The sequence below is a fragment of the Tribolium madens genome, unplaced genomic scaffold (assembly GCF_015345945.1).
Source record: "Tribolium madens isolate multiple individuals breed KSU strain unplaced genomic scaffold, Tmad_KSU_1.1 Scaffold_20;HRSCAF=117;Tcas5.2_LG4, whole genome shotgun sequence".
Lineage (NCBI taxonomy): Eukaryota > Metazoa > Arthropoda > Insecta > Coleoptera > Tenebrionidae > Tribolium > Tribolium madens.
The window spans coordinates 6,042,246-6,069,512 of record NW_025400985.1 but is presented as its reverse complement, the minus strand read 5'-3'; the positions used below and the strand labels follow the sequence as shown (position 1 = coordinate 6,069,512).

At 31.5% G+C, this 27,267-nt stretch overlaps 1 protein-coding gene across 2 annotated transcripts in view; it reads left to right on the top strand.

Moving 5' to 3' along the window:
• The window catches only part of LOC123004914 (connectin), a 123,792-nt gene that overhangs the window by 14,639 nt on the left and 81,886 nt on the right, over positions 1-27,267 (top strand). Inside the window, exon 2 of one of the 2 annotated variants that reach the window (XM_044398441.1) lies at positions 10,043-10,092. The exons of the other annotated variant lie outside the window; for it this stretch is intronic. The gene's annotated coding sequence lies outside the window, so the exon portion shown is untranslated. The remainder of the gene's footprint in view (positions 1-10,042; positions 10,093-27,267) is intronic. 2 annotated transcript variants of the gene reach the window in all.

Here is a 27,267-nt window from a genome sequence, read left to right as displayed (position 1 = left end):
AGATTCGTAAGTTTTATTTAATCCGTCAGCTACACCGGTTCCCGAGTAAATTTTCGTCGCGCGATAGATTTTTTTGCTCTATTTTTAAATTATAATCCGATTTCTAACGCATCTCCAAGAAAAATCACATTGATACTCAAGGAAATTTTTGTCACAATGTGCTCTTCTTCTCCTTTGATAAATATTTTAAAATTTGCGCTTGAAATTCACAAACGAACAAACAAAATCAGATAAGTTGCGATTTTGGCATCATTATTTTTCCGTTAGCTTAGAAATCAAAGGTCCCTTTTGTCCTTTTTGCGGCGGAAAAAGGAAATTTGTTGTAAAGGGTCCGCTACTAACCGGAAAACTCGATCCTGTCACGATCTTATATGGGGAATCTCGCCCTCACTTGGGTTATTTATGGTGGGAAACCCCTCAGTTCATATTATTAGTATTAATATTCCGACGCATGATTTAGTTCCGTTTCCGATTTTTCTAATATTGGGTTTGTAGTTCGATGCGATGATATTAAATCGTAAATCACAACTCCGGAAACATTAACCTCCAACTTTACCAATTTGCAGAATTAACACGTGGCCTTCGGGCTGTTTTTTTTTTATTCACACGCTGTAATTCATCCGGTGGAGAAAATGATATCTGAATTTTACCCACATGCAATTTGAGGTATTCAAACCTAACAAACAAGATAAATACGTCTTTTGCTTGAACTGGTTTTGTGAAAACGATACGCAAAGTTCACTTCTTTCATAATTAACTTACTGTAAAATATGTTCAGCTTAAAGTAAACACGAATAATGTAGAGAATGCTGCATATTCATAATTGACTTTATACATAAATTCTGCTTGGCATAATTTGTGTAAACACTCCAAAGAAGGTTTACCAAGGATATATTGCATATATTAGGTACTTAATTCATATAAATCTTTGAATCAAATTGCTCTCTGCTCACTGTTCGTCTTGAAATTAAATTACTGTGACAAGATTCCTTATCAGTATCGGATCTGGAACTTACTACAAAATGGAAATCCGTTTGCGGTGCTTATCAGTTTTATGTCATTCAATTCTAGTAGCTAAGAGAACAACATTTAAAAATAATATCTAATTTAAATTCTCCTTTAGAATTAAAGACTTTTTTTCTTATTTCAACGCATAATAAATTAATGATAACATAGTGTATGAAGCAAATGCAAGTCTTTATAGTAATTTATGTAAATTGATGCGATGGAACATAAGGTTTCATGTAAACTTTATAATATAAATAATTCAGCTTTTGTAGCATTTTCAAAACTTTTCACATTATTGAATGTGGAAATTTTGTTTCTCTCTGTTCCCCAATATCTTATAAAACATACTGAGAAATTTTGTTTTTACATACAATAAAAATAAATTGTAAACAAGTTCTTACTCTTCTATTATTTTACTTGAAATTTTTGAAAAGACGAGCGATTAAATGTTGGGATAAATATTGAGAAGTTAAATTTCTTTTTCTTTTTCAATTTCTATAGAAGCTTCTTAACTTGTTTACAAAACTGGACTTTGTTGTTAATACCATATGGATAATAAATTTTCTGTTGCAATTCCCTCTGTGATCTTTTTCTTGATGTATTTCTGGGGCTCTACTTGTTTTATTGATAATATCATAAAACTACTTTGGATCAATGATGTCGTTCGTATTTCACATTTTTATGTAGGGTCTCTAATCAGGTTTGCAGTAAGTCACTCTGTCATCGTAATTTTAAATAGGACGTAAGAATGGCGGGTTGGGTTTACGTTTTATGTCGCTAGTTCCTATCGTAAACTCCAAATATATAGTTGCTGAAGAATAGTAGAAAGCCTCGAGGACAACCTTGAAACTTAACCAAGCAAGCAAGATATTGATGAAGGTTTTTATCAGGTCCGTTTCTGCTTTGTGGTCACATATTCATTTTTAATCTGAGTGGAATTTTCCTTGTTTAATGTCGTATCATTTTTGTTTGTTTGAAAAATTTTGTTTTGAAGGATGTCTTAATACTGTCGACGTTTTCGGACATACAATTTAATAAAACATACGGATAAAACCTTCAAAGACGTGGAGTTTTTGTGACAACAACCTCTGGCGTTCGTGAAAAAGATGACGAACGACTGCTGATTCTTTCACTAAAATTTAAATTTTTTCAGGGCGGTTATAGCGCAGTCGACTGAAGCATGCGGTTAATTTTTCAGTCACGCTATCAAAGCATTTTGTAGAAAGGAAATTAATTAAATATGTTCTACTGTAGGCAGTAAATTAGAAATATGGTACTAATTTGAGTCGATGATTTTTCTTTTCTTATTTAAAAAATATTTCGCAAACACGTCTTACGAGTTCATCCGGACTATTACAATTTAAAGGCTTTTGTTAGGTTTTCATTGTGTGAAAGCGGACAAAAGGGTTTATTGCAAGAAATTGATTATAGAAGACAATACAATCAGGACACGAACACAAAACTATCCAATCCGCTAATAATAAATTAAAGACAAATAGGTAGCTTTTTGTCGGCTACATTAAAGTGAATGATAATTAAAAGGATACTTGAAAGTAACGTCAACTTTGCGGAAATAAGTAATCACCTCATATTCTTCTCATCCCTTGTTTGTTTTATGACTTTTATGAGTCTAAAGCTTTGATAGTCTTGCTAACATCAAACTTTATCGGCGATATTATCCTTGAAAATTTGCTTTTTCGACAGTCGCCTAAAACCATCGATATCGTTTTTAATCGCAACGTCACGATAAATACCGAACTTGATTCAGGGATTAAAATATTTTAAATTTTATAACCGCCTCGGTTAAAACGGCTCGTCCTTGCAAAATTATAGAATTTATACAAAAGTGTCATTAATTGAAAGTTATATGGAGTGGAAGAGATGATGAAGCAGTCAAAATAGAAAGGGTCATTTTCACAGGAAATTTTACATTGTTAATGGAAAATTCTGGCAGTGACGCGTTAATTGTTAACGTTAATCGAGATATCAAGATGCTATCTTAAAAGGATGTATTTTTCCTGATGGCAATTTTTTTTATAATTGAATAACCAGGCTGTTCTTTGGCAAGTGTCGCTTTGATCTTTTCAAAGGAGAACATTCCAGGGCGATAAATTCAAAGAAACCGACCTGTTATTGTCATTAGATTTATTTCATTCAGGATAAAACCTTTCTTTCTTTTGTTTCTGAGATATAACTTCTGTTTGATTTATTTTTATAATTTTTGGACTTTTATTTTTTACAAAAAACGAAACTTATTTGATTCTGAGAGTAAATAAAATAAATTCGTTTTCCTTTTATTACTTTATAATTTGTTCTTACTTTTGATGCAAATGTGACCACTGCACCATCGCAAAGTTTGTAAAACAATGTTTTTTGATCTTTTCTTTAAGATATTTTAGTGGTTGAAAATTAAATAAAACACGCAATATAAAATTTATTAGTGTAGGTTACACAATTTTTAGTATTCTTTGTTTTATGTATAGCATTAGTCAAAATTTGTTCTGTTTACTACTGAACTAAAACGTTTTGTCTTTTTTTTGTTTTTGGATATGTGGTTATTATTCGAAAATTGCATTAAAATTAGCTTCGAAGCTTCCATAGAAGATACAATCAGATTTGACTGCTTGTGTAAATGTTTGAAAAGATTAAATGCAACTATTGATTTTTCATTAAAAGTGGTTCTTGAAGCTTAGTAGTTGTAATTGTTCTCTCTATCTCACTTTGCTCTTAATAAAAGAATCATAAGATGATGTTCTATCTAAGTAACCTAGTATGAACTTTGCACACACATAGACTATGATTATTCAAGGGTTATTTAACACTGAACTTTAACATAGGAACCAAAATAGAGTGGAGTACGAAAGTATATAAACTGTATTTGTTTATTAAATTTTGCAGTAGCCATAAAGCGATGAACTTCACTTTTCACACATTTTTATAAGTTTCTAATTTCTTTGCATGTTGACGGGTTGAAAGCTAATTCGACTTTTTGCAAGAATACAAAAGCTTGGAAAAGTTAAATTATCCTCCTTTTATTCAGTCATCTTAAATAAGTGAAAAAAGTTTTCTTAAAAGTTTGTTTTTATTGAGAAACTCTGTTTGGTTTGAGAAAAAAGCGTTTTGATCCTTTTTAACTTGAATAAATGGATGTTTTTAGGATCATATTTATCTACATCTCGCTGTTCAAATTAAGAAAAATCTCTTGATTGGGAGCATTTTCTTAATATGAAATACAAATTTGCTAAAACAGTTTACTTATAACATGTTGGTTGAGGACAAATTCTTAATAATGGCACGTTTATATTTTAAAACAAGTGTTTTTTTTAGTTTTTCTGATTAGTAGGTAGGTATTAAAATGAAAATAATATAAAGTGTGGTACATATAGGCACTCTTTTTCATATTAATGTGATCAAGTAGGTCGAAGTAGTCTAAATTAATCTAATCACATCACTAATCTAATCACACCAATAATGACAAAAATCTTTATGTTTCCTACCCTATGTTAATTACGTTGTTAATTTTAACTATTTTTTGCTTTGCCCTTTCAACGACTATTTTGATGCACATTAATATGAAAACAAGTATAAAACCGGTGGAAGCCTGTATTATTTCACTTTGAGACTAATTGCGTTGTCTACAAAGGCTAGGTTTAAGTAACAATAAAGTACATCACTCGAGGATGTCTATCGACGTCGAATTTGCCCAAGTCGTATACCATAGAGATGCATTTTTCATGTAGGATGTTATAAAAAGGTTTCTTTAGAAGGAAAACGACGCAACAATAAAAGTAGAACAAGTCCTCGAGCCCAGTATAATGTGACCAAAGCATAATTCAAACACAATAGCAGTTGGAAATCGCAATATTTCTTAAACATTTCAAAGGAGCACCTGAGACAACACCGTGTTTGTTTTATTTTCATTCTTTCATCCCATGTTTTGTCATTATTCGATATGTTAAATCCGCGCACCGTCCAATTTCCCCTAACGTAAACAAAATGCAAGAATAAACATCCCTAGTACAGGTACGGTACAAGTATAAAATTACGTCATCCCCTTTGAAATAATTCCCGGCATGTTTAAATCTAACCCAAAATGAGGAATAAGTAGCAAACAATAAACAACAAATATTAGGGTCCTTTTTCCACCGATAATTCAACCCCTCGTTTGCGCATCAATGAGCACTTTGAACAGACGTAATCGAGGATGGCACTAACGTTACCAACTAAGCGCGCTTAAATAGTTTTTACGCAATGCTGCTCCTGAACAAACACAATACGATTCGAAACATACTGTTCGTGCGACCGAACTTGTGTCAGATTTTTTCAGGTGGCTATTGTACGAAATGGCTGCATTAAGCATCGACGTCACAATTATTATTTTAAGCACAATAGACGAATTATTTACGCTAACCTTATTAGGGTCCGGTTTATCTATGAGAAAGTTTATTTATGAATTTTGTCGGATTAGTTACTGTTGATTTTGCTCAGATGCATATTTTACAGTAGTACACCGATTCCGGTCTTAAATATTCACAATAAATTATGACTTGTAGTACAAATTAACTTTATGCATTATCAGCTGATGGGGCTATTTCTGTGCCTTTTAATTTGACCACACGCTAATGCTTTTAAATTCACTTGAAATTTTAATGTGTTTAAATGAAACTATGCATCTATGTATGAATTTGACCATTACTAATTGTAATTTATTTATCAAACTAAAATTCAATAAATTATTTGCTTTATTTTTAGCTAAGAATCTAGGTATTTAATTAAGTACGTTGCAAACTTTGTAAATTACTTGGAGCTTTTCATAATCCGTTCTTTAAACAATGCTAAGTGGTGGAAGTTGTAAGTTGTAGCACATTATTCATATATTATCTGCACAACGTAAATTAATAATGCGGTCACACGTAACCAATGCAAATATTATAATTGCAGTCCAATAAATTGACCAAAATTCAGTTAGCTTGCGGTTTCAGCAATAGTTACAACTTGCGTAAATAAGTAACAACAATGAGTTGATTTATTTACAGTAGTTGCAGAAGTAAGTAAACATAGTATTTAAAGCTATAAATAAGATAAAAAATAATGAATTATTTGGTTAGGTACATGTTTTGTTACTGCTTTGTTTATATTTTTTACCTGTTGTGACTTTTACATAGTAATATGGTGCTGTCTTTTGATATTTATCTGCCATGAATGTACAATAAATTAAAAATAATAATCGCAAGATTACAGAATATTAAAGTCATATTTTCTTAAGTTTATACAGTAAATGGCATGTTATTATATTTAGTTTCCAGCTCTATTTATTAGTCAAGTTCTAATATAGTAGGGTGTTTACAATGCACTTTTAGAAGCTCTTGTAATTGTGGAAGATGATCAGATGATCGTATCGTTACAATACGAGGGTTCTCGTATGACGGAAAAATAAATTAACTTAATTGAAAATTCTTTAGTGTTATTTTGCGAATGTTCAAATGAACTACCTAATTGTTACACATGACACATCTTAAACGCCGATAAAACTCTACGTGGGTAGTTAAAACGTAATAATCGTAATGCTTTTATATTTCTAATGTACTTACAACCATTTATAGAAAGTTTCCATTTGAATAATGAAAAAACGCTTCAAATGCTTTGAATACGAAGCTTTTAATATATGTTATACAGGGACATTTTTTTAATTCTGAACATAGTCGTTCAATATAAAAAATACATTGCTGCGATTCAATGAGAGTCTCAGTAGCGTATCTACAATGTAAGTGCCACGAAATAAAATGTTGCTTTATTTAAATGAAGATGATGACAACACAAACAGAAAAATTATAAGCAGATAAAATATTAAATACTTTACAGTAAGAAATGAAGAATTTTGCTGAAAACTATAATTTAAAATAATGAACAGGACAAAAATTTTTGCTTCGTCTCTTGTTTTTAACTTTTTTTGAAAACGCTGCGAATACGATTAAAAATAGAAAAATTATGTAAGGGACAAAGTTGTAGAGAATTAAATTTGCTTTAAAAAAAATCCGCGACATTATACCTCTATTTTCAACGGTTTAGGTTTAAACAGCTTCTTAGACACAAGCGAAATATTTTCGTCACTAATAAAGCATCTTTGACTGTCTGAAGGGCTAAAATCTTTGAAGATAGAGTTATAGTGTCGCGGACTTTTTTAAAGCAAATTTAATTGTCTACAACTTTGTTCTTTTGTTTTATATGCTGCACACACGATTCAAAAAAGATAAAAACATGAGGCGAAGCAAAAATTTCTATTCTGTTTATTTAAATTACGGTTTTCCTCAAAATTGCTAAATTTTTGCTATATTTTTATTTTTTACTATGAAGTAATTAATATTCTATCTGCCGGTAATTTTTCTATTTGCGTTGTCATTATCTTCATTTAAACAAGACTTTCATTGAACGGCAGCAATGCTTTGATCTGTATTTTTTCTAATTGAACATAGGGCTATGACAAAGTTAAAAAAATGTTCCTGGATGAGCTAGGGGTTATTGCTATTTAATACCGATTTTGTCTATTCTAATATAAGTATAAAATGAAACGTTTTTAAACTCTTCTTGAATTATTATTTTGTTCACAATTGGCATCAAAGTAAAGCCTACCTAATTACCTTCAATATTAATTTAAATTTTACTTCCAGCCGATAGATTATTGCATTTAATGCAAGAAAACAATTATATCACGCATCAGTGAACGCAAGTATTTCATTACTAGCAAGAGTTTAAAAAATTGAATATAGAAACATCCGAGTTTACATTTCAGTCTTTCGTGCAACGCAAACAGTTTATTCTCGTTATCTTTGCATTATAATGCGAGGCTAACAGCATCCTGACTTGCAGCTCCTTAACAATCAAACCCACAGTTTTTACTAGCGAATGCAGTTCTAAAACCTCAACTTCGTTAGTCTCGTTAGTCATAAACATGCCATTTTTGTTTCTCGGAGTTTCCCATTGTGTTTTTTACGAGCGAGAACCGTCTCCGCATTCAAAACAGCTACGGCTATAGAAAATGAATTGTAGGTATTGGTTTTGTACAGCCACATGCGCGCAAACTGTTAATTGGTTGAATTTGGTAAGGAATCGCGATAACGAGACGCAAATTGCTTCGTGTTTGCAGATACCTTCGAGTGACGTAATCAATGTTCGCGTACTGCATCGAACTCGAAGCCCATTAACAAAGTGTACAGGGAATTATATTTGATGATAAATATGTGTGACACTTCCCCATGTCATTATTCAAGCCGCATTTCTATTGAAATGAGCAAATCAATCGATCATAACGAGGACGACCGTTGAACAGATGTTCGTAAACATGCTCAAGCTGCACTTGATTCTAGTGTGAAAAGCAACTTTTAAACTTGTTGAATGGTAGACTACTTAAGTACTGTGAAAAATAAGTTTTAACTCACTAATTCCACCGGAAAATACCAATATTATGTTACAAAAAATTGGTAAATGTTTCAAAAAAGCTGCTTTGTTTGAGAAACAGATCCCATCAAATGTTTGTTTTAGCAACAACCAATTGTTTTAAAAAATATAATAACAATGTAATTATTTATTTAATTTTATATTTCCTGAATAAAATGCTTACTATAATATTAACACTATTTGCATATTCGTAACGCTTTGTGCAAAACAAAAACAAAATAAAATAATGTTGCGTGAAAAATGTGTTGAATTTATATTTAAAAAATACATTTTTACTACCCACTATAGATACATACTCGTAATTGTTTTTCATTTTTGCTTTTTTTGTTAAAATTTGTGGCTTGAGAAATGATAAGAGGGTTTATTAATTACATTATGTTTAATAAAGTTTCCGATGCTTTTTTTGTTATTGTTTGATGTATGTTATATCCTATTACTTCATTTACAGTGTTTTTCTTTTGGTTTTATTCTTTTGTCAAATGTATTTTACTATTTCTCAAAACTGTTTCCCACCTACGTCGCTTTGACATTAATACAGGGTGTTCGTTTTTCGAGCTCCACCATGAGGATCTCAGTTATTATAAGAGATGCAAGGTACGGTTAAATTAGGGCAAAGTTGCGCATTTTTATGCTGAACAATAATCTGAAAGAAAATTTAATGTGTCATTTTTAGTTATTGAATTATTGGAAAAAAACGGAAATTTGTAATTTTCGTTTTTATTTTTTCAAGCAAAAACTAAAAGACCTAGACGTTTTTAACTAGGACGTTCTTTTTTACACTTTTTACAAGGAATCTAAATCTATCCTCGTATTTTCCAAGGCGCTCTTGATATCAGAGTTACAACACTCAACTTGGATTTTCTTATGGACGCCATATTCGATTTCTGTAATTTTGAAAAGTTCTTGATTACAACGATGTGTCACACGATATGATCAAATTTTACACGTTGATCAAAATTAAGAAAAAGCGTTTTTGCGAAGAGTGCTTTTGAAAAAATGCCACCAATTTTAATTAACACAAAATTTTGAAGCTGGTGTATTCGAGCATCTTTTATAACTTTGTGTTGTTTTGTCTTACGAAGAATAAATGCTAGTTTATTACGTTGTTCATATTTCAAAATCTTAGTTTTTAAGAAGGTAAGCTTAACGGAAATGTGACTTCCAGATCCAAATTCAATTGAACTGCCAAAATTTAGTTTCTTAACTAAAATTGGTATCGTTTTTTCACAAAGCACTCTTCGCAAAAACGCTTTTTCTTAATTTTGATCGACATGTAATATCGTGTTATACCTATCCTAATTTAACCAACCTCGTATCTCTTATAATAACTGAGATCCCCATGGTGGAGCTCGAAAAACGAACATCCTGTATATCAAATGAAATAGTTTTGAGTAATAGTGAAATACATTTAACAAAAGAGGAAAACCAAAAGAAAAACACTGTATAAGATATGAAAAGAGCTATCGGCTTCTTTTATTTATTTTTATTGTTACAACATATTGAAGTTATTTACGTATTGTAGTTATATGGACTGAGTTAAAAAAATTAGGTATCAACAAGTCATCTAATTTTGTTTCAGACTTAGTTTGGTGACCTCGTAAAGAAGATTCTTGTTTCTTATTCGACACGGTGAGTTTTATGTCTTTAATAACATTGATTAATTTTAATTTATGAATGTACTTTATTCTACAAGAACCTTAAGAAACTTTTTGGGAAACTAATTAAAAATTGAAATAATACGTCTTTTGCCTGGGGTGTGATAATTTCTATTTCGGTCTACGTTTTACCGGCAATTAAAGTAATTTTTAATGAAGTATTTCTCTACATGCTATAAAAATTACAGGTTCTGGAAATATTAATGATTTATATTTAGGAGGTTTCTTATTTTTATTTTCTATTTATAATTCAGGTTACGTATAGTAGATACATACGTAGGTACATTTAGTGGTGGATTGATTTATTTTGAAGTATGTCACTGTCATATCAGCGAGTTTAAACGCTTTGCATGTTAGGAAATCGGAAATAAATTCACCAAATAAAATTGCCTTCGTTTTAAATTGATTCAAATTTGATTGCACATTTGGACCACTTCTGTATGACGCAATTATTCAGGGTTTGCGTGATTTTTCCTCCCGCTTATTTTGTAATAAATTATAGTTTTCTCACCCGTGATTATGCAAACGTAGCATAATTTTCCTTCTAACCGGGATCGTCGGAAGTTAGCCAATCAAAATTTATTACTTTGAAAAAAATATCTCTCAACATTTACTAATTAATGAATGCCATGGGAACAATAACTCTTCCTATTAACTATTAATACAAAAAGTAGTACAAGTAAAATTAAAGTAAAAACTGTAGTACGTGTCTTATTGGTAAAAGACATGCGATATAATCGATATTTTTACACACAGAAGTCACTTTTATATTGAGTTAATATGACAATTGAAATTCGGTTCGATCTGCTAAATGCGACTGTGTACCCCAAGTTGTGATATAAATTGTTTTAGTTTCAAACTTTAATAAACCACGGGACAGAGACATCTCTTGAGAGTAATTTCTGGATGCTGCGTCTCTTTTCGAGAGCAGCTGCGACCTTAGAGATAATGGATATTTAAAACACCAATTTAGTTTTAATTCGCTTAGTTTGATTGATTTTCTGGAAATCACAAGTTAAAGTTGTTTGGGGTTGTTGGGTGAAAACATACGTCTTCTTGACAAGTTTTGTCGGATCACACCACTTTCATAGATAAGTATTTTATTTTGCTGGTTTTGCTGGACAAATACAAATTAAAGTTTAGGTTTTCATTTTTGTGGTTTTTTGCTTTGTTTGAAATTATTTGTAATTTATTGAAAAATGTGCTTTTATTAAATTGTTACAACAAATGTATCCACTATTTTTACCAAAATATTTCACTACAAAAATTTTAATGGAAATTGTTTACATTCGACATAATAAACTATTTTTTCAATGTGCAATGTGTTTGATTTTGTAATAGAAGTTGAGGAAAACCTGTTTTTCTTTAAATCAATGAGTAAGTGTGCCGAGATTAAAATTCTGTCACGTGTATAATTATAAAAAATGTCCAATGTGTTTTTAACCAAAATATGATTTTGTATAATTCTGAAAAATTGCATGTTTTTCGAAGCGAGACAATTCATTTCGCGGTCTAATTTTCGTAACGACATCACCTCATTCTGTTTTATTTTGTTTTGTGAAATTATTTTGCTGTTGCATCGTCTGTAAAATAAAATGAGGTTGTCTGCATTACGACTGAAAAATAAACACTTAACTGCTTGTTGTGCGATTTTTAAAGTACATATCACATAAATACGAAATGGCGAATGCGCTGGGTTAACAAAACGTTAATATTACATTAAAACTGAAAAAACCTCTTAACTTGAATAATAATTTATTGCCTTTATCTCTTATGTGTCTTGTTTGTGTTAAAGTACAAGACATTTTTTAATAAATATCGACATAATCGATATTCTTTAGAAATAAACAGAAGGCAAATGTTCTTGTAAGATATTTTTATTCACGGGGAAATAATATTTTCTCCAGCATTTTATTTTTGCACTGAAAGTTATGAAATCAATTTGCACGTCTGTGTTGACAGTCGATACAGTCACTAACAGCATACGAGTGGTTATTGAAACTCTCGAAATGTCGTTGAACCGCAAGATGTTAAATATACGAATTATTTAATTTTTTTCTCACACTTCTTAAATTAAATCAAACGAATAAAGTGGTGAAATTCTAACGTATCATCGCATAAAGGAAAACTGCGAGCAGAATCACCTTATCTACAGCACACACTTAGCTAACTCAATTTTAGGATAAATATTGCCTGTAATTGGATCCGAACTAATCAGATTTATATAATGATTCATTTAGGTGGAGGTAATTTATTTTGCTTCTAATGTTTATGACGGGATCGGTGCAAAATGATGAGACCATCACAGTAATTGAAGTTTTTCTGCACTTTCGGGATATTATAATTCGTACGCCGGAAATAAATATTCGGGGTCGTAAAAGGGATTGCGAAAAATCGTAATTTAAATTTGGTTTAAGCCGTTATTTCCAAAACGGATTAAAACAGAATGATCTGACAATGTTGGAATTGTTACTTTGAAAAAAAAACAATTCGTTTATTAATTCCCAGTTTAATAAATACAAATTATTAAAGAAAGGAAATAAAACAGCAGATAAAAAAATATTTAATTTCCTTCTTTTGCTATATTGGAAAATATTACAAGGATTAACAAATTATTATTTAAAATAATACTAAAGGTTATACTGTTATTTTACAAATATTACGTGTTTTGACAACAAACTGAATATTTTATCGTTACTAAATTATATTTATTGAAATTGATGTAATATTGGTGAATTATTAATGGATATTTTGTGTACGGATATGTACAACTGCTCGTGCATTTAATTAGATTATTGTAAGGGATCGATATTTTATTACCTAGTTGCTTTATAGTCCTAATGAGATTTAAGAATGAATTCTGTGCATATAAAGCAAAAAGGAGGAATTATAGGACACGTGTCTAAAAGTTGTAAAATGTAGGTAAAAACTGGAATTGGAGATAAAGTGCTATTAAAGGATACAGGATGAAGGCGGGTTACGGTAGGATAAGCCCTACCGCCATCGATTTTATCTTAGTTATACATTTTTCATTTGAAAATAAAGGAAAATCAATTCTGTGTTGATTATGACCGAAAAATATTCAGGCGAAATGACGGTATTTTGTGCTCATTCATTAATGATCTTGCTAATGACTCGGCATTATAAATTTATTTATGGTGATGTTATCGGTCGAATATCTGGCTAATGAGGTTGGTCTAAATCCCAGGATGTGTCGATAAAAGTCGTCATTTTAATTAAAATAGTGCATTCAGTTCATGTAACACGCAAAGTTCTACTGGAATTGAGAGTTGACATCCATTCTCGCAAATCCCTCTTCATATTTATGTTTGAAATTTAGCGTTAGGTATTATTTGCATATATCGGTGTTTCGTGCTTTAACTTGAAAGAATACCCAAGTTTGCTCATAACTCAAATCTCAAGTTTTCCAACTTTGTGAATTATTTCGGCGACGATTGAGACTTGTAAGATTTTTTGTTGGGTACTTGTCGTTTTTGATTTGCAACAAGAAAGTATCCAACAATATTAGAGTTTGTTATCTCTGGCGAAGTAACGTCAGGAATAATCCTAGAAGGTGGAAGATACAAGATTACAGACCAAAGGAGAAAACTGATGAGTTAAATAAATCGAAACCGTCGATCCTTTAATCTCGACACATCCTAGCTATACTTCTTGCTAGATATTGAAAGAGCCAACATAGTTTGGGAACGGTACTCTTGAAAATTGCAACTCAGGAAAAGCTGTTGTAATGAGGCGTTTGCTAAAACGGATGCAGCTCGTAAGTTTCAACACTGCCACAAGCAGTCTCATACAACCAAACACCAAAGGAGATATGTATACATTCAATTGCAAGTTACTGACTGATACTGAGGTTATTACAATGATTCGCTGAGGTCAGACGAATCCCACTTTAATTGGCCTCTTGAGAACGGACAACTCATTAGAAATATATTTTTAAATCTTTCAGTTGTGTAAACTTGTCTTTCTCAAGATGCAATCACAAAACTGATTTCTTGAGTTATAAAAACACAAGCTAATTTGAGGAGATTTTTATAAAAAATGGCAAATTAAAGTGAATTGGAAACAATTAAAACTTAATCTGGCGCATCCACCAATTATGTGTCAAATACCAGGTGAATAAAAAGTATGGAACCAAACGTTTTTTGCTTAAACTATTTATTTTTTGTAAAAACTAATTGATGAGTGATAAAGTACTATAAAAATGTGATGATTTAACAAGAATAAAATTTGTCTAAATTTTCTTTTGTTTTCAGTTCTACAAAATAAAATATTTTTTTAAATGGCAACCCACTATAAAATCATTTTTCTCATAAAAGCTATACTCTAAGGATTACAACTATCTACTTTATATTTAATTTTTTGAAAAAAAAATTTTCACATAAATTGCAATTTTGACAAAAAAAATCGCATAACTCAAAAACAAAACAAAATTTCGTTCTGAAAATACGATCACATTTTTTATATTATTTTAATTTATATTAATTATTATTTTCTGGAGACAAATGATTAAAAATAAAACTGCTTGGTTCCACACTTTATATTCACCCTGTATGTATTTTTAAATTGTATTGGATTTATTTTGTTTTATGCTTCCTTGTTTGCTGACAGATTATTTTTTCAATTGCGCTTTCTGAGTCCATTATTTTTTACGTCTAAACTAATATTAATGCGGTGACGCGCAGGTTAGAACGTCTACATTGTTCGCTTATTTCTCCTTTCAGTATTGTTGTTTGTCTATATATTTCGCAGGTTTATCTCATTGAATTGGCTTGCAACGTTTTTATTTCGTAGGATTTATGTAGCAAACAAAGTTTATCAGGCTTAAGATGATGCGATTGTTTTGAAAGTTTTATCGGGCGGTTAAAGTTTGCATGTCTAATGCACTCCTTGTCAGTTACAGTTTATCATCGTAAACTGTTGAATAAATATCCGATTTTATTTCATGCCCCATTTTTCTAAATAGAGGCTTTATCGATTACAGAGAGAAATAGCGTTAGATTGTTACTGACAAAAAATATTACGTTTGTCGATATTTTATACTAATTACTTAATTTTACATCAAAGGTTTGCTTCACAAATCTTGGTGAATAAGTGATTCTGACTGAAAACTTTAAGATGAACTTTCTTAATTTATATAAATCACCGACATTTTCTTTAGAAAACGTGTAAAGTTCGGTATTTAGTCAAGGAGGAATTTGTTTTATTACGTTTATTCTGCCATCACTAGCGCAGTGGTTTCCTGTCTTTTAAATTGTTATTAAATATTCAATTGAAACGGCTAAAATAGTGGCTTATGTTACTAACGCATCCACGTAGAACTTTATAATATACTTTGTGAAAGCTTTAACTTTTAAAGTGTGATTACATGGACTTTGTTTTTATTTTTTATTATAAAAAACATCCAACACGTTTAAAGCTTGAACTGGCAAACTAAAGTCAAACAAAATTTGTTGTCTTATCATCTATTAAATAAGGTTAGTTGTGCAAATTTGATAAATTTTATAAAAACGTTAATGAGAAATAGTGTTAATGAAACTTCTGGTGTATCGTGTTTCGAAAGCAATTCCAAGTGCAATGAAATTCTCTCAAAGTCGGTATTTTCCAACACAAAGACATTAAAATCTTACCGCGCCATAAACTAGCGTGCCATCAGTTTTGCTTAAATTGTAGTTCCGCCATCTCAGACAGTGTGAACCTTATTTATTCGAATCCGGCCGACTTGGAATTAGAAGAAGAATGTAAAGTTCAAGGTTTGCGTAAAAAAGTAATTGGTCAGTGTAGTCTTTTGGCTTCTGATGACGTCTGTAATTTCATCGTTCTCCTTTAAAGGCAAGTTTTTTGCCGACTGTTTAATTAAGACCTTCCCACGCATGACGCCGCGCTCGAAACTTGATTCATCGCCAAAAGGGCAATTGTATTAAAAGCGTCGCAAAATGAAAAAAGTAATAATAAAACGAAACGTGTTGCTTAAAAGGAGGTGTTGATGATTACGCCCCGATCCTGAAATTCCAGATTGCTTTTTAAACGCGAAATGTAATCTAACTGGCAAGGGAATGCTTTAGCGTGGCATTTTTATTGCAGCCAATTTTACGCAAAGTGATTCGAAATCTGTTTGTTTTATGTTAGTCTTTTTGAGATCGAAAACGTTTAATTCGGATTTTTGCAAAGAAGGTGTCTCTAATTATTTGTGTTTGCGATGGCAGGAAATAATTTACACGAGCTCGACTTTCGACGCCGTTATTTATTGGGATGGACAAAGGATGCGCGCGCCTTTCACTGGCGAATCCTTGGCGATGGTCCAACGCTATAAATTACATCCTCGTAAAGTGTGCTCACCGTCAGTTGTCAGACTCTCCTGAAACAGATATCGCCACATTAAGGCGTTGTATTGATTGCCGGTTAAAAACTGCCTCTATCTCAGTTCCTTTTTCCGAAATTTATTGCGTCGTTCCCCCGATTTAAACTGTTCAACTTTGTTGGTTTATTCACAAAAGTTTTTATGTACATTACGTGAGATCGAATTGTTTTCGGACTTGCTGCTTTAACTTTTTTAAGTCTTTTTTCCAATACCGCATTTACTAAAACTGACACCTTTTTGATCGTCATGACCAAATAGGCGGCGAATTTGCCGGTATTTTTTATGCACCATAAACCATATGTTCTTATTACATTTAACATATGGGGTTGTTAAAAGTATAGATACAGTTACATATTAATTGACCAAATTTTGTTCAACTTATTCATTATTGTTAAGAAGTAAATGGAAAATTGAATAAGTAACAATGTGTTTTTGCAAATTGTACTTTTTTTAACTTTTAATACAAATGTGTTATACTCGTATTACTGCACTTTATTAAATTATATTAAATTTCACTCTTCCTCTTTAAAAAAAACCTTGCATTTCAAAACAAATGAGAAAATAAACTTGGAAAATAAAACTTCACACGATAACAATAAATTTATTAAATCTTTTAGAAAATGATTATTTTTAGTACGTATGTAATGTATGTAATAATATTTAACTGTAATTGTTAAAATTATGAATGTAATTAATTAATGAAACGTATTATTAAAAAATGCGGCTTTTATCAAATTGTTTCATTAACCCGGCGCATCCACCAAAATTACCTAATTTATGTCTTAGAATTCTAATTCTAATAATTGAATTAGAATTTCATACGTTCAAAAATTTAAAAACAAATTGTAAAGAGAAAAATGATAAAGATTTTGATTTAACAAAAAATCCTTTCTGTGAACTTGGATTGTTTTCGTTCCAACGTGATTTTTTAAATCTGCACAATACCACTTTGGTGCGTTGCAAATACCCAACGTGCTTGACATATGCAAATGCTGATTCATGAAATTCAGAATATTTATTAAATTCCCTGCATGACTAAATTTGGAATTATCAGACAACTCTCATAAGAATGTGAGAAATGAATGGAAATTATTTGTTAGTGGTTTTACGTGACCGATGGCTTTAATGACCAAATTAGAAAATTCTTTAACTGCTTGAAATTAAGTTTGAAGAACAAAAATTTTCCTAGTTTTAATTAATTTAGTACTATTACTTTATGCATAATGTAGTTATTGCACAAAAGCTTCTGTTAACAATATCGACAAAGGCGTCTCTGTGCGTGTTGAATTAAATTAGATTTTCCTGCTATGGTCGAACAAATCTGCATTCCTTATCTGAACAAAGCAGCATTCAAATCAACAACTTAATTTTGGGCGGTGTGACGCTCTTCTTCTGTTTACCGTGTGTATTTTGTGACTTCGGTGAAATATTGACGCCGGGAGAATATAATCGCTGCCTGGTGACGAGGAAAATTTCGAATTCCGGTTACCGAGAGTTTCAGAAATCTAGTCTTTATTATAGAGTAAAAAGTTAGGTTCGATTTGCTTGGTGAATTATTTATTGCAAACAAGTTTGTCTCACATCTTTTCTCAGTGGTTAGATTAACACTTCTTTAATGTTTTTACACTGTGAAATTGTTAGTGATGACACAAGAGATTACTCAGCCATTCAAATTGGATTTGCACTGCTGGAAATTCGATACTGTTTAATTTTAATTTGTAATTAGAGCTGGTCATTACCAGCTGATAGAAAAGCGATAACTCTCTGGCAGCGTTTTGTATGAACATAATCTTCTTAGTTTGATATTTCATACATTGTGCCTTGTTGAACTTTCATATGTCGCTAATGTTGTCCACCGTATAAAGGGATATTGTTTGAATATTGAACGGTTTCAAGGACGTTTATTACAATTTTTGCGCGTACGTAATGTGAAAAAAATACTTTCGCACAATTGTTTCACTGTTCATGTTAAATAACACTTAAATAAATTATAAAACCAAAGGCTATGAAGAAATAAATTTTAAAATAATTACCTCATTGCAACCTAACCTTGTTTTCAAAAGTATTAATCACAAGTTGTTAATTATTCTTGCTTTTATGCCTTTGCATAACTGTGTATGTATACTAATGAAAGTCATAAAATTGTTGCTGATAAAAACTTTCTACGATTTTAAAATGCAGAAAATATAAAATGAAAGTAATAGTAACTATGAATTTAATACATTTTCTGCAAGGAGTTTAGGTAAAATTATTAGGTAGAAGCGTAGAAGATATAAACTCGCTTCCTCAATTGTAAAAATTTAATAAGTTAAGGTTGCAGGAATTTGTTTCGGCAATCAATTGCCATCAATTACTTAAATATAATCTACTTTAAAATTTAAATTAATTCAAATTACTTGAAATTATTTTTCAACTAAGATTATTCTATTCCTTGGTTGAAAAATAATTTCATAATTTTTGGTTCTAAATTAAATTTGAACAATTTTTTGTGATAACGTTTTATCTTTTAATGTAAATCAAATTTAGATAAATCGTCCATCCATTGTTTAAATTGTTATAAACAGGGCCTCCCTTTTCTTTTATTTTTATTTAGGCTGATGATGGCATGTTCTTACGACGTTATTTTTTTTACAATTGGGGAAGCAACTTTGTTATATTCTACTTTTTAAATTAATATTATTATTAATTTAAGTAGTACATAACAATTTTGTTAATTTGACAAGATTTTACTTAAAATATTAAATTTTTATACATCACGTGCAAATGTAAATTACATAAATGCCACAAGAAATGTAAAATTTTATAAACAAGATACTCAAAATGTAACATGATTCTATTCTCACATTAATATTTCTATATATACGTACACTGGTTCAGATATTATGTAACATAATTTAAGTTAAAAGATGTCTTGTTTAAATTAAATTTGTCTGACAAACACACGAAGAACACTAGTTTTGATATAATTTAGAGATAATGAAACAATATATACAGTATGTCCCCGGATTGAGTTTACAAGAGGGACCTGCAAAGGAAAAACATATTTTGCTTCACCTGAAAGTGGAAAGAAAAGTTCTTCTTTCGATTTTGGATATATAATTATTTTTCTTTGCGTTTTAAATCCCATCACATTCGCGGTTTTACTTTTTTGACAACGATGTCAGTTTGACAAATGAGTTTACACAAGTTAAATAACAAAAATGTGGGTGAAAAATATAATTTTATCGGCAAACGTCACAAAAGTGACCACTTTTATGATTAAATGACACAAGTAAAAGTTTTACTTTTCAGACATGGAGTAAAAACACTATTTTTACGCCTAGGCGTTTTCACTTTTACTTGACACTTACTTTGACATTTGCCACTGTTGTCTCTTTCTTGCCTCTTTCGCTTTTTCAGCATTTTCTGGAGAGGTACAAGGTAGATTATCAGCATTCGACATTTTACACTATAAACTACACCAGTTATTCACCAGTTAAATCAGTGAACACTTTCGAAATCTCAATACAAATTCCGAAACTGACGCGTGACGTTTATTATGATTTTATTGCAAAGCGTCCTGATTATTGAGGTGATTTCTTGATTATTGGTGTGTAGCTTTTTTCTCTCTATCTGAATCGTTTGCAGATAAAATAGTATATGTTATTTGGAGTAAAAGTGAGTTTATGTGGCTCAGCTGAATTCATTTGTCTCACTCCGTTCGGCAAAATGAACGTTCAGCTTCGCCACATAAATAATCACCTTTAGTCCTAATAACATAATCTATTTACTATTAATAAACGACAACTCAAAAAAACAGCTTTAAGATAAAAAATACAAAGTCGTTGTTAACAACAATTATTGTTATTCAGTTAATTAATTAATTATCAAAGTGATAGGAGTTATAAAACAGAGAAAATTAAGAGAAAAGTGAACTTTTCTTCCTAATAAATCAGAATAATGAAGTTTTAATTACATACCTATTTGCTAGTTTCAGATGAAGCAAAGAATGTTTTTCCTTTACAATTTTGGCGTAAAATCAAAGATATTTTTTTTTCCTTTTGTAAATTCAATCCGGGGACATACTGTACCTATACAGACTGATTCACTTATAATAAAGACCCTGACCGCTTTTTAGACGCAACCCAAAATACATTTTCACAGTCAACTTTGCATTAAATTTGAAACAAAGTAATTGTTGATATGTCATTAGTTAAATTTGACAGTGTCGAAAATCAAAGGTACACCGTAGGGTTCCAATTTATAAAAACTGTCAAAGCTATCACAGGTATCTATGTTTATATCTTTGAAAAATTTCAAACAGAACATTAATTAACGCATAGTGGTTTCTGAGAATGTATTTTGGGTTGAGTCTGAAAATCGGTTTGGGTCTTTATTATACTATATAACTCACCCTGTATTCATTCTTTCCACAATTACTTTACAATTTATTTCAAATATCTTTTAGGTGATAATATTTACCAAATAGTCGAAAAAATCATAAATTTTAACCACTACAAAGTGTTTTGATTTGTGTTATTTTTTACAACCTCTTAAACCAATTTTATGTAGTAACTGTTTTCTTTGAATTTAATAGTTGTAAATAGTGAACATTGACTTGGATTAAGCTACGATTTAGGTTTAGCTTTTTATGACTATCGGAACTTCTAGAGTCTGAATGTGGAATCCTAGTTTACGTTTGACTGTTTAAAAGAAGTTACGTATTGTTTTTGTATCAGCAAAATCTGAAGTAAAAATAAATGTGAGCATTAATAAGCCTATTATTTATGTGTCTTATGATTTAAGAGGTGTAAAATTACCATAAAGAGTTATTGTTCGGCTTAACAGCAGCATGTATAAATGCATAACAGAGTAGTAATTACGGCGTCGGTATCAACTTCGCCATTCTTCACTGTCAAGTTGTTTTAAGTTTTAATGACGTATAATGCAATGTGTACAATAGCAGTCCAATTCTTAATCCAGTGACATGCTTTGTTATGAATTTTTGTTGGCGTATGTGTTTGATAAAAGCGTCATGAAGCTTGAAGTCTCCATCATTTACGTATTAATTAGACGAACGTCGCTTGCAAGTTCTGGTAAGTTGCGACAAGCAAGACGTATTACAAAGGAAGTTTTTCTTATGGATCCCCAAGGAAGCTGACATTGTTATATTACAAGCAGTTAGGCACATAATGCATAAAGAAAATAATTAGCATTATCATCTCGTACTGTTGCATTTTGTTGATATATTGGCCGGTTCCGGCGGATTTACGATTCTAGGCAATATAACAATGACATAACTAAGATCCAGATTTACTGAGCGAGCTTTCATGTATCACGGTTTCTCTCTCGGGGAACAACGTCAAAGCTTTACTTACTCACACATAAGCTTTGTAAAACTTTTAGATGCAAATATTTCACAAACTCAGTTTGTTTCTCTCGAAAGTCACGAGAGTTTAACTCGATACGGTGGCTTTTAGTTTGATTTTGTTTTGTTTGCATCGATCATTAAATTGTTATTTGAGGAAATAACGGTGGGCGATTTTCCAGCGCCGAAATATTTGCACATTTTTGAGAGATTTCCAACATATTTTACAGTTCTATGGGCAAATCCGTTGGTTACGACACATAATAAATCAAGTGGAAGTTTTAAAGTAAATCACATGGACAGACACTGCAACGTGTCGTAATAATGATATATAGAGTACGGATCAAACTATATCTGAATATATGAGTCTATAGATGGACCCGGAGGACACAACATCCGCTACACCCACTACAATAACACTGAATTAATCATCAGACTGTAATTGCCTATAATGCACAGAAACTTCCCTAGCTTTTACCTGGACACCGGGACTCTAAAATCCCGCAATGATCAAACTTTAAATCGGAACTTGTTTATTGTTTCTCATATGGATACAGTTTAACGGCGAGGATTTTCAAATGAAACTACGAAACTGCGTGTTTTTTACTTTTTAAACAGTGAAAAAGTTTTAATTTCGGGGCTGCACCATGAATTTTTGATTAAGTGTACAAAATAAAATTCGAAACTTTATGTAACGTATTTAGAATTTTTACGGAGTCTTTCTGCATCGATTACATAAAACTTTTTATGAAAGTTTTAAGTTCTTTCTAGCGTTTGAGGAATGTTAATGCGACATTTACATATTTTAATAAATCAATGCCGCATGAAGGCATAAAACACACAAGGATGGCTAAATGTTTATTTTTAGTTCAGCCTGATTTGCTAATTTAAATTATGCATATTTATGTCAAACCTACTGAACATGCCAAAAAAGGTTTGATTTTTCAACCTTTGTCGAATACTTGTCGTATCGGGTGACCGATTTTGCATATTCATATTACACGAATTCCCTTTTAAAAACATTTGTTGAGGTTGTTTCAAGTCTTGTTGTGTTTATCTTTTAAAGCGAATCACCGGGTGAATGGAAAAACAACATTTCTCACTTTTGTAAGTTTCTAATCACGAACTTTTGTTAATGTTTTATATCCAACACGTACGTCTCTGTTTGGAAATAGATGTCTAAGGAAACTCTACACAAAGTTATATTAATAACGGATCAGTTTGCCAAGTTGGGAAGAAATTATTTACCGACAATGAACTGGAAATGATGTTATGTTGAATTCTTTATTCTTAAGGAAATTTCACCGTCAAAATTCTTTTGAGCTTTAAAAGATTGATCGATTTGAAGTTCATTAAGCAACCAACAGCGTGATCGGCGTCTATAGTTTTAATAGATGTTCTTTATGTCATTTGGGTTGATGACCAGATAAGTAATTAAAGCCATCAATAACAATTTCATTTAATATAGGCGCTATTGTTGTGTAATGCTAAGGAATTGATGAAGGCCTTGAACTTGTTTCACTGTTTTAGTCTATATTTCTGAACAAAACACTGTTTAATATTAATGAGTTTTAAACAAAATTTGTTTGCTCTAATTAAAAGTAATTGTTACATTTAATGTGCTTTTCCTAAAATTAAGTTTGACCCGGCGCATACACCAAAAATCAACCGTTGTTTGTATTGCTTTGAAGTATTAAATTTATTTTCAAATTGAATTTTCTATGTGTTTGCAGAAAACTTAATTTTGATATTGATATAAATTGTCTAGTAAACCAATATTCTTGAAAACGTTATCACTAATGCAACTATAAAACTGTTGAAAACTTAGTTGAAGTGAGATGTTTTCCGCAAGAAAACTACAGCAAGACCAGTCATCCGTCAACACTTAATACTCAATTATTTAAGTGTAAATCTCACTTGTTGTAAAAACGGTTTTGTTAATGGAGTCTAAAATTTAGTGAGCTAATTATCCTTCGTCACGTCGATCTAATGATCTAAAACACTTTATAATGGCTAGGTCTTGGTAGAGCATCTTGAGGAAATCCCGTAAGACTGATGCCGGTTTCGCTGAATAATTCGGGCTGATGATTGATGGAGCTTTGAATTGGTCAGCTCATGTTGTAGCTCCGGCAGGCAAATTGCCTAGTTGTATTTTCATCGTCCAGGTTCAAGGGGTGTTTCCAGAATGATTTACTCGTCAGCATTTCATACAACTAACAATAAACAAATCCTTTGCCTCGTTAATAACTGGCCGGGAGTTGGGAACAAGTTACAATAGAATTTGCGTTTTAATTATTCCAGAGGACTCTTCACATTGTTAATTTGTCGAAAGCAGGCCAGTATTGCGGCCCCATTGCCGTAAATTAGAAAACTTATTGGCGATCTCGGTCTTTAGCAGTTGGTTTGTTGCAAACTCTGGCAAATTTACAAGCGGCAAGGGAAGGTTAATATTTACTCGGAGACATTTATTTCCGTAATTAACTGCCAGTTATAAAATTTGGTCTGCGGTTTGATGGCTTTCTGTCTGCAATTTTAACGATTATTTCTTTTTAATTCGTTGCTATTTGTTGGATCTAATGAGATTCGATCAGTTTTAATCGGGTCGGTCTCCAAATCCCATGCTAATCAATGTTTATGAATGCAATAAAACCCGGAGCGTGATGAATCCGGCCAAGATTGTTTCAAGCGAGATTTTTCATCTGAGCAAACTGTCACAGTCATTATCCCTATAATCCCCAGGATTGTTTTTAATATTAATTCTATTTAATTGTGCAACGCATGTGTCGTATGGACTAAACAATAACCATAAAGATGATAAAACGTTCTAGGTCGAGCTGACCGCAAGGGAGTGTCTCTAGTGGTCGACACCGTTCTAGCTTCTAAGGTGTGGCCCCACTTTGGGACACTTTGCTAACTACTGCAAACCTAAATTTCTCAGCAGCTTTATGATTTACTAAACAGTCCAGGTGTGCGGTTTGCCATCACCAACCGACTCAACATCAAACACTGCATCTAAGGGATGTGTTTTTAATACAAAACTCATCTCACGAGTTAATTTAGGCGAATTCAATTACTATCATAACAAACACGAGTTTAATCAAATTTCCACATTTCGCATCCGACATCTTTCCTATTGATCAGAAATAATTACCTAAATCACGGCGCTCAGGAAACGGCGGTTTTACGTTGCAGGAAAACCGTCCAATAATTTTCTGCAAATAATACCGACATGAAATGTAAGTAATAAATTTCACGCTGCGATATTTTTCGGATCAGTTGAATGCGAACAGTTGGAAGAAGCCACGGTTTTTTAAAAAAACCTTGACCTATTTTATTTATGCTGAAACGAAGTTGCGAACGACAAATGGCACTAAAAATGCTTTTATAAAGTCTTGGGAAGATATTTACATTTGTGAAGGAGTGCGAGGTTTTACACTGTTTATAAATCTCACTTCTTTTTTGGTAAAGTCTTTTTACCAGTGATATATGTAAGGGTAATTATTCTTATTCTGAGAACACTTGTTCAAGTTCATTCAGGATTAGAGTAGTTTTTAATCACAGAGTGAAAAGCCATTTAGCAGACTTTTATTTGGAGAAGCTTAGATTGATAGGTGTTTTATTGCAGCACATTCAATTTGCAACAATTAAAACAAACTTTTACAAGTAATTCATTATTGTTTTTCTGCTAGGATTGTTGTTGAAAATATATTGCCAATTTTTAAATGTGATGCAGTTCAAGTTTTAAACTCAATTTGCGTGTGAATAAATTATGAGAGAGTTTTATTTACAAAATATTGTCTTAGTAGATATCACTTTACTAGTAAATAGAATAACAACTTTCTTTTATGCATACGCTGCATGATCCGAATTTGATTCTATTTTCATGCTATAACTCTGAAGGGTTACCTTGAATAATAAGAGCTTCTTTGTACTAAATGTTGCAGTTTGAATTATTTTCAGTCAGTCTTAATTAATTACGAAAACGTTCTTGACATAACATTTCGTGATTAGTTTCCTTGCGTCGACATATTACATTACTGAAAATCCCAAGTCGAGCAAAATCTTTTGTTAAACGAAAATACCGTCAGACATCCAGGTGATAAAAAGTCAAACACTTCGACCTGTCTTATCTATTTGATTCGAATTTCCTGACATGTGATATCTCTCAAGCTTGACAAACGTTCTTGTAAAATATTCCTGACATCGGCTGTAGGCTGCAATCAATATACTTTTATTAGATAAGAACACTTAAAATAAATTTTATAACCCGCTCTAAACACATGTGACCCAGTAAGTTGATGTTTCCGGAGTTCCATTTTCTACATTAAAAAAATTGAAACTTTGCTACTAAAACGTTCTTTCAATGTGGCGCATAGTGAATGGCAGACATAAAAGGTCATGTGAGGTATTGAGAATCTCGGCTTTATAATTCCGCACCTTTGGAACAGCTTAAACGTTCCATCTTGCGCTATTTTACGTGTCTGAAATAACACGAAATGAAGTTTCTTCCGGCTAGTAAAAACCATTATTGTGCTTAAATTCGTCTAGTTTTGTTCCCACTAATGGTGATGAGTGCACCGCAACATCAACAATTAACTAAGTGGATCGTATATTTTTTATGCTCATGGAAAGGGTCAACATTATTTCCTCACCTAATAACATTATTTTGCATGTGTAATTACGAGCCAAAATACAATCGTTAAATAAATAAAACAGAGGATTATCCCTGAGTTTTTATTTCCAAAAATGTCGATGTGTTGTTTAAACAAGAACACAGATTTTTTTTATCCATCTAAATTGTGCGTTTTTCTAATGAAGCTTACAAGCTCCTACAAGTAAATCAATATACGCGTATATTGCTAATTTGTCGACCCTCCAGATTTCCGATCATGTAATTGGAATATTTTTTCCTAACAAAAATTTCTTTCGATTTTTCCAGTGTCGGTTTTCATGTCACAAAGTTGCTGCTTTTTGGCTTACAATAATTAAAACTTCATCTTGTTCAAACAGACTTTTATCACCTTGTGAAATATGGGTGGTAAAAGCCAGCATTATGCTTTTTCCGGACTAATGAATCGTTAAAAAATGTGGTTATCCACCCCGGATTTAAGTCACGTGCTGATGGATCTGTTTTCCAGGACGGTCATTGACATGACAGGTACAAAATAACTCTTAGTTACACAGTGGTAACGCATTAGGAAATCATTAATTGCAGTTAATGAGACCGAATTTGGTGGATTGTCCAATTTGCAAAACTAGGATATCTGCTAAAAGTTCAAAGGTTTAGTTTTGAAGTTTACGACGTAAACAATAAATGTAATATATTTAGTACATTAAACTTCGATTTTACGACACGAATTCATAAAACACATGTAAAAAGTCTAGTAAATAACGAGATCATAAAAGTTTTTATTTACGACTAC